Below are 9,221 nucleotides of genomic sequence, written 5' to 3'. Positions count from 1 at the left end.
ACCACAACAAATCATGACCTGAGGGGAAATGTATGCATGCAAGAAAATCGTAAGGGCTTCTCAATCAGTATTGCATATTTTCCGTCTGTTCTTTACATGCTTCGAATTTTGACAGGAAAGACAATTAAAAAGTTTTGCGTCATTACGGTTTCTGTAACACACATGGGTGTTTTTGCATCACTAAGTTTGCTCTGTACGCTTTGCTCTCACTTAACTAGTCAGAGTGGATGATGCCCAAATCAACTTTGCACTTTTTCTGCGCATTCCGTAAGAAATGTATGTGGTCATTTTCGCTTCATATGACCTGCCACTAAAAAATTAACGTTTTCGGATTCGTTGTACCTCATATGATAACCTAGTTGAACTAGTAAACTCAATTTTAGCGATCAGTTGGTATAACAAGTCGGTGTAAGAGAGCATCAAAGTTGCAAGATCAGATGCAGCTGATTAGGTACAAAGAATGTAACGTCACAAATTCTGTATCCAATCAATCACCCTGGGCACACACGCCAACAAAAATGCCAGGGTGATTGCATCTCGGATCAACGGACGCGCGCATAAAAATTGAAAACAAATTTCAAAACGGCGGCTTGTGTGCCATTTCAAGATGAATCGAAAAAATGACTCATATTGACACAGAAGAGGTCCAAGAATCCAGTGACGAGGTGAGCGACAAAACAGATAAGCCATTGAGTCAGCTGTCAATTGTTTCATAGAATGCAGTGACGTGGGGGAAAATTTCGCATTTTTTTGTTAAACAAAAGGCAAAAAGATTAAGAGGTCTTTACGAACAACGTGCTCGAGGGAAAGATCCTTTTTCCATTTTCTGTGAATCATCACTCAACACAGGAGCAGAGTTAAAAGACGAGACCTGTACATGGTTGGATTTAATCTACAGAAGGCTGTCAGCTCGTCGGCGAATTAAGAGACCTTGGTATTTGGAGTTTACCCGTAACATTCCAAAGGAAATTTTCTTAGCCATTAAAAGGACCTTTTCAACCACAACAAATCATGACCTGAGACGAAATGTATACATGGAAGGAAATCGTAAGGGCTTCTCAATCAGTATTGCATATTTTCCGTCTGTTCTTTACATGTTTCGAATCTTGACAGGAAAGACAATTGAACAGTGTTGTGTCATTACGGTTTCTGTTACACACATTAGTTTTCTTTGCATGACTAAGTTTGCTCTGTACACTTTGCTCTCACTTAACCAATCAGAGTAGATCAGATCGCTGGACGTTGACCTCACCCGACTGAAACAAAATTATTCTTTAAATTTACTGTTTCACACCTGCACATCCTCATGGTAAACTTTGTTTTTACCAAAACTTAACTAAATAGCGCTGTTAACTTTAGCAGCCGAAATGGACTATTCGAAGCAAAGCGGCGTCAGCGACCCTAAACTAGACTAGGTTTATGGAAAGGTTGTAATGTCATTGGTTTTGTAAGGGAAGAAGGTAGTGTAGATTCTCTCTTGTCTTTACTTGATTTATTCAAGTTTTTTTCTTCGAATTGAAGGGCTTTACTAGTTTTCTACGTCGTAATATGTGTCCAACCTTCACAGAAAATACACATTACGGAATTAAGAGAGCCAAAGAGTTTAGTTTCGCCAAATTAAATGCGAGAGATTAAAGAAATATATAGATAGTACACCTTGGAAAAACGATTGGAAACTGCTTCGAAGACAAGAGTGGCATTTTTATTATCAAGACCGAAACTTTAAAAGGAAGAAAACGTCGCTGACGTCCTCCCTATTGGAAATAAAGTTTGGATTCTCGCGTCTATCTAGTGGTTCATTAAAAAAATTTCAAATTTATCTTCAAGTGAAGTGGATACAGAACTCCGCGCCGTTGCTTGTTCTGTGGCCGTTCCGCAGGCGGACTTGTTACCTGCCAAACTATTCTTTGACTTACTTTCTTAAATTGCGTGCAGCGGCATACCAGGTGAGTTTGGCCGAACCATGGTTCGTACTTTTGCGAGAGGTAGTCTAGCCGAAATACCCATGGCGAGACCAAACCAGCCTGATATGCCGCCAAAGCGTACCAGAAAGGAACGATTAGGTATTTACCGTACCCAAATTCGGCCAAATGACCTGATATTGTAGCCATATCAGGTCAGTGACTTGATGTCTCAGGATATCAAGACAGTAGACACAGCTTCTGATTGGCTAGTTGGGAAGTTAGTTACGGTAATCTAGAGTTACACGAAGAGATCTACTCACAGCCTTCCCAGCTCGGTATTGTAGCGGAAAATATCCTCAGGTAAGTCTTTCAACTGATTGTTTTGCAAGTACCTACCAACAAATAATCACAATCAGTGTCAATTGCACGATAAAAGGGAAATTAAAGAGTGTGTGCTAAGAGGTTCCCTTCCTGATATAGGATACAACCTTACAGAAAACAAGAATAATAAAAATAAAAATGGGAAAACAAAACTCTCTTACAGGATACTTTCCATGTTGTTTCTCCATCTAGAAAATTCTGAGATCCCGGAATTGCAGGATCTCTTTCATTTGTGACACCACTCATATTTAGCCTGAGACATAGGAGATTAGGGCAGAGGGTCACAAAGTGTCCGCGCTGACTTAACATCGAATTTATCTTACACAACAAGCGTTTTAAAAGGTGACAATCGCCGAAATTGATGATCTTACTAAGAAACTATTAAGAAACAGTTTAATGTGTCAATTATATGGATATATAACTTGTCCATATCAACCATGTCTTGTCCGTCTCTATCAGCAATGTCCTCAAAGGGTATTTTAACTAAGTTTTTGTCATTATTACGCTTACATGTGTCTTTGTGTGAGATATTTTGACGAGTTTGTTGCAAGTTCTTATACTATTCTTTGATGTCCAAATCAACTTTGCACTTTTTCTGGGCTGACTTAACATCGAATTTATCTTACACAGCAAGCGTTTTAAGAGCTCCTGCCTGAGAGCATTGAGAGTCTTGCGAGAGCGACTATTTTGGCACATTGTTCATAATTCGCCTCAAGATACCCTTTGGTGAACTGTTTTCAAAAATCATAATTTTAAGTTCCAGCGTTTTTTTATTTTCCAAAAAAATTCGAAAGTTTGAAAATGAGGTCGAAGTGCGTTTTCCGCCCAATGGAATGCCCCAAATAACACGGAAAGACGAAGCATTCGTTAAGTCTTGAAATTTAATCAATTACTGTTAAAGTTTACTCAGGTATAGAATAGCTATTCCTCTTTAGGTCTAACGTAAGAAATATGTCAAATGCTCCAATATTCTGAATTTTCAAGCCATCCTAAAAACGCGTAAAATATTGGCTAAGTTTGAGTGGGTAAAACCTTTCCTGGTACGTTGTTTTTTCGAAATTTAACTCTATGGGCTAAACGTTTTGTTCTTTAGCTGTTATCCTTCCAAATCTCAAGCTCGAACTCAACGCGCTTCCGTCTCTGCAGCAACTCACAGATGACCAGATAATTTGAACACGAAATGGACGCTGAACTTAGAGGTTAAGGAAAATAAAAAATAAGCTCTTGTATTTTCTGGCTTGACCTTACGACTAATCTATCCCTTAAGTTAGATAAGTCATTTAGAAACCATTGAAAGCCTGCGAGTGAAAAAAATTAAACAATGATAAAATTTGAAAACCAGTTGTCAACAGATAATCTGTCGATTTCACATGGGACAAGAGTACACAAACATACCTGTCGCAAACGTTCCTGAATAAGTTGCAACGAAAACAACAGCATTATATCCTTATTAGCGTATAATCTATGATTTTATAAGACAAATTTCACGAGCTGAACAGGTTAATTTCGCTTGTGACTCTTGTAGTTTTATGCTCAATATTATAGCAAATATTAATTCCGCCCGCTTAATGTTTACAAACAACTCGGTTCATCGTGCGGAGCTCATATTCAGATCCAAAGTGAACGCAATACATACCAAGAGCTCGAACCTACCCCAATGACACCGCAGGCAGCCTCTGAAGCCATATTTTTCTCGAATCAAGTACCTTTACCACCAAGCATAACTGACATTTTATGACGGTGGTTTTGCTGTTGAAACGCGAGAGACCCGGAGTAATGCAACACTCCTTTGAGTCACGCATGCGGAGACGGGATACTATATCTGTTGTCAATGTAAAAGTCGAGTTAGCAGACAAGTGAGCTTAAGTTAGCAGTATTCTCAAATACTGTAAAATCAAATACAACCTCGCTTATTTCCAGGTGTCACGGTTATCTTAGTATTTTACAAGCAAAATACAAATTGTTGCCAAACTTTTGCTGCCCATTTTTCACACATGGTTTTTGGCGGCAAGCGAGAGGGGAGTGGTCGGCGTCGTAGGAGTCTGTGAACAAAAAGGAAGGGTAACCCTAATGCCACAGTTATCCTAACAATAAGACTTCTCTAGCACTCGAAAGTTTGTTGTTTTGTATCGGCGTGCTTATGATGCAGCCAGAATGCACTACGATGACAAACCCTACCTGAGCGTGAGTGTTACCCTTGCACCTGGGTTATATGTTGTCCTTGTAAAGACTCAGATAGGTACAACTCGGCTATCTGAATCACTTAATTTCAATTCCATGAAACAAAATATGTTCTACACACTGACGATCAACAATTAATCACCAAAATTGTTTATATTTAGTTTGGCGCTTAAGTTTCCGATATGTTTGTTGCTACTGTCGCTAAAATATCCTTAAGCAGAATTGTTTATAGTCTTGCCTTCAAACGCGTTCTAAAATCAAGGAAAAAATGGTGTCTGGATGATTAAGAGCTTGAAATCAAAATTTGATTTTGCTTGTTAACTCGGGCTAGGATAACCCTACTGATACGGTACCCTCCCTTCTTGTAAACAGGCCTCAGTACAGTCCTTGTGGATCGTAAGGTTTGTTCATTGTTGACAAGAACAGTTCTGTGTTATGTCCTTTAGTAGTTCCATGTACGGAGCTCTCCTGCGCACGGGAGGCTGTGGTATATCTAGACCCAGGCCCTCGCATACACGCTGCAGCGTTGGTAACTTGAGTATCTTCAAGGTATCACCTTTCACCATTGAGCAAAGATGGAACTGGCCATACAAGTCATAATGGGATGCTGGATCTGGTTTGCTGTGGCCGCCACGTCTCTGGCGCCAGTGAAATTTGTCTCCTCTTCTGATGCCTGGATATCTAACTCATTCATATCTTGCTGGCGAGCGGCAGCATTAAGACGTGAAAAGTAAGAGGCGCTCTGCGAGGCTGTAAGGAGTTCTGATGACTGGAAAAGGCGCAGACAGTCAGCACCACGAGCACGACGCATTTCACGAGCAACGACCTCCGCATCGAGCTTTCGGCCTGTTGTTTGGCCGATACGAAATTTAGCCAAAAGAGCCCATCCCTCCTTGGCAGCTGCAATAGGGTAATCCTGGGAAAGCGTTGAGGTTTTTAGGGTTGGTAAAACGCCAACGCCCTCCTCCAGGGCTGACTTGTAACCCATTTTGGCTAGATCTATCACAGTATGTCTCTCAGGGGACCGTGTCCATTTCTCGAGGGACAAGTGCTTTTCAAGCGCCGATACCTGTTGAAAGATGCGCACGCACCCATCCTGGGGACATGAATAAACCCCAGCAACTTTGTTGCTCTCCTCTGGATTGACATTCTGCATTTCCTCCGCGCTGGCTTCAGGAGTTGTGGCTTTGGTCGACTTGTTGCCCAAAGGTTTGAAGTCTCCCGGGGAAAATGCTGCCACTAGTCCGCTCTGACTTGGTTCTGAAATATGATGAGACACACATCCACATTATATTTCAATCTAGGAACAAGTAACAATGCAGTTATTGTTATTGGTAATAACAGGTGTTGAAGAGGTACTACTGAAAAGCATTACCCATCCCTCACTCCCTCTCTACCTAACACTATTAATCAGGGAGGTTTCCGCACTCGTTATTGTATATAATTTAGGTCGAATTGTGAAGAACACCGTAGTAACGGCAAAATAAGAGAGTTTGTCAGTCCGTAGAACAAATCGTGACATTATGTCTACAATATTTGGCTACTCACCAGAAGACCTAAAAGACGATACATCCAGTTTGATTACATCACCAGGACCGACACCATATGCACGCCAACAAGTAACGGTGTCTGTTGAAGTAAACTCAAAGTTGTTCAGCCTTGTGATACTTGCTACTGTCTGGGCCGAGTCTTGCGTCTCGGCAATGGTGTCCATGGAAACCACTCGGACTCCCTCCAATCCTCCATGAGAAATCAATGCAATTTTCATGTCATTTGCAGTGCACACGTCGTGTCCTTCATTTATGTATGTCCTGATATGGAATTTGCGTGACGCAGCCAATCGATCTGCCGCACCTTTACCCCCTTGTGGATTGCTAAAATCAATACGTGCCACCCAAAATTCCGCAACGTGTTCCCATATGTCGACACGCCAGGATTGTGCGAGAGGAATGGTAACACCCGGCGTTATCCTGACGAAAAAAGGCCGTGTTGATTTCCGGGTGCTCCTGCTTAAGTGTGGTCAGAACGTGGTGCATGATGGCTACGACTGAAGAGCTTCCCTGGCTACATGACTGGAGGACGTGGATGAACCCTTGCTACTGTAGGACCCCTTCTACCCGTCGGTATACGACTGATATGTGCCAGGATATAGCACGCTTGCCAAATCAATCTGCTTGGGACTCTCGGTACCTCTGCGGCAAGAACTTCATTGCCCAGTCGTTTACAATGAAAACCGCTTCTTGGTTGAGGGCAACGATGACATCCAGGCGAACCTGGTCTTGGTGTGCTAATCGTAACAAATGACATTCCCATGACTGGATGGCAAGCGTGGCGTGATTGGTAAGATATACAGCTTCGTCTCTGTCGTCATCCGTGTGAAACGGCGCCCTAGCTACGGCTTCTGAAATGGCGGCAAGCGTAGAATTTAGGTTTTCGCACTGCTCGCATACGTCTTCGTGTCGGTGATCGCATTGTTGCCGAAGGTCTGGGTTGGTACAATCGCTAAGGGCAAACACACTGCAGTGACTGGCTACCTCAGAGTTGGTGCTAATGTGAACCTGTCAAGGAATGCATTTAAATGCATTACACGTCATACCTGTATTGCCAAGATCGCTACACTAATAAGGTACATATTCAGCTGGCCTTGGATCAAAGAGAATAAAGGAAAAAATCGTGGCGGTTAAAATAAAACACCATTAAAAAATAAATGGAAAAGGTGACTAAGGCACTTTTCCCATCAATTGGCCATTCCCACCCCCACCCTCCACCCCTCTCGCCATCCCCTTCTCCCTCATCAAAGCCTGATCTTTCGATGGGAGAGCCTTTGGACTAATTTTTGCTTTTTCTAGATTACCGTTTTACTGCCGTTTTACAGAATTACTACTGTAGAATGAATTAGAAAAAAAAAATGAACATTAGCATCTATGTTTAAAGGGCATATTCAAAGCGAATTTTGAGCAACCCACCGCGAGACAGATTTTGTCCCAGTCCTACAATTTTTTAGGGTTAGTTTTCAAAAAACTATTAGCTTGAAATCGCCTTTAAGATACAATTTGGCAGTCTTCAAGGATTGGGTGTCAATGGCATCTGATTCCTTTCCCAGTCCGAGTTCGCTAAGCTGGCACACTAAGGATTCAAGGTCTTTAAAAGCGCGAGCACCTTCTGCGGCAAAGCATTCAAGCCATTGAAGAGACTTGCGCACTGAAGCTTTGCACTCTGCTAGTATCCGCAACATGGTGCGCTCGCTGAAGGGCTCGAATCCCGTCTCATCGCAGTACTGTTCGTACTGGCCCGCTATCCTCTGTGGAATAAGCGTACGGATGGCGTTCGGTATTTCAATAGTTTTTCCTGAGGAAAGCGTCAGCATGTTCTGTCCAAAAGGCAGATCTTGGACTAAATGAGGACTCGTAATGAAGGACAGAAAATGGTCCAACTGCTGCCGCTCAACTCTTACTCTCACTAATGGTTGGTAGGTCATGGAAGCGCCGCGCTCAAACTGCAGGCGATGAAGGTTGGCTATGGTGCAGTGATATCTCGACAAGCCTGGTATAAACACTGAGATGGCCTTTTAGCTGGCAAGACCTGCCATGATGGACAGAATCTGTCTTCTCGTGTACTAGCCATTTGCATTGCCGTAAGCCTCTGCCAAAGCCTCGAGGTAGTCTTTTGACGGCTGCGATAAGTCTTCTAGACCAAGGGCCTTCTTCATGGCAGCAGACGAGACAGTGGCCTGCCAAAGAGAACCTGCGTCTTTCGGGCTGATTGTGCGGAGGACTGAGGACACGATCTCTGCCGTTCTTTTGGTGTATCGTTGCTTGGTTCTGTCAGAGACCTGTTCCCACTCAAGCCAGGGTTGAACTATCGGAGCGATACCGTCGGAGAGTAAATACTCATTCAACCTTTCTCGAGGCACCACCGACATTGCCTTCACAGCTTGCGTTTCCTCGCTCGTGCTTGAAACAATGCTATCTGTATCTGGACTAAGGAAAGTCTCATCGTCAATTGCAAGCCTTGATAATTCTGCCGCCAGATCTTCAGATGAAACATCGTTGTCCGAGGGATCCTTTTCCACCAATGTCTGCTATAAGTAAAAATAATTTCAATAGTAACTAAAAAGCGTATTTATTTTCTTGTTGGTATGTGGGTGTATGTTGTGAAGTGTGTGCGATGGTGTTGGGGTGGGTTTTGGGCTGGCATGATTAAATTAACACCCGGCGCAAAATTAGTCAGCTTCTTACCGTGGATTGTTCTTGAGATGACTCAGCATGTAGTACAGCTTGTTCAGCCGTAGGCGCAGCCAAAGGTGTTCCACAGGCTTCTGACTTCTGGTCCGGCAGTGACTTGTTTTCCAAGAGCTGTTTGCTCACGAACTCTTTACACTGTTTGCAAATTGCTGAAAAAGTGGAGCAATAAACCTTTCACTTCTTGCCGAAAAATATACTGCTCGAGGACAATGCGAATTTTCTCAGCCAATTAAAGTAATTCGAAAAAGCTCTTACGAAATCAGAGTGACTTCAAGACCACAGAAATAACTGTTCCATTCTCTCGCGCGATCCCTTGCCTTATTTCCCTTTGCGATTACTTCACAAGCCAGTCTGTTTCACCCCTCATGGTTATGAAATAGGAACAGTTACATGTATATGTATAACTACTTGTACGAGATCTGGTAAACATTTTAGGCTATATGCAACTCACGCGATCCAACTGGAATGAGAATCTTGGTTTCCTCGAAAATTACTGTTGATTGGTGGCTAT

The 9,221-nt window shown here is 42.6% G+C and overlaps 1 pseudogene; it reads right to left on the bottom strand.

Moving 5' to 3' along the window:
* Window positions 1–4,089: 4,089 nt before the first annotated feature.
* On the bottom strand, window positions 4,090–9,021 carry LOC149105378 (uncharacterized; annotated as a pseudogene).
* Between the last annotated feature and the right edge of the window lie 200 nt (window positions 9,022–9,221).

This window comes from Orbicella faveolata, unplaced genomic scaffold (assembly GCF_042242905.1).
Source record: "Orbicella faveolata isolate gen_17 unplaced genomic scaffold, um_ofav_v1 contig_34, whole genome shotgun sequence".
Classification (NCBI taxonomy): domain Eukaryota; kingdom Metazoa; phylum Cnidaria; class Anthozoa; order Scleractinia; family Merulinidae; genus Orbicella; species Orbicella faveolata.
The sequence above is the reverse complement of the archived record's forward strand: the minus strand, read 5'-3'. Positions and strand labels throughout refer to the sequence as shown.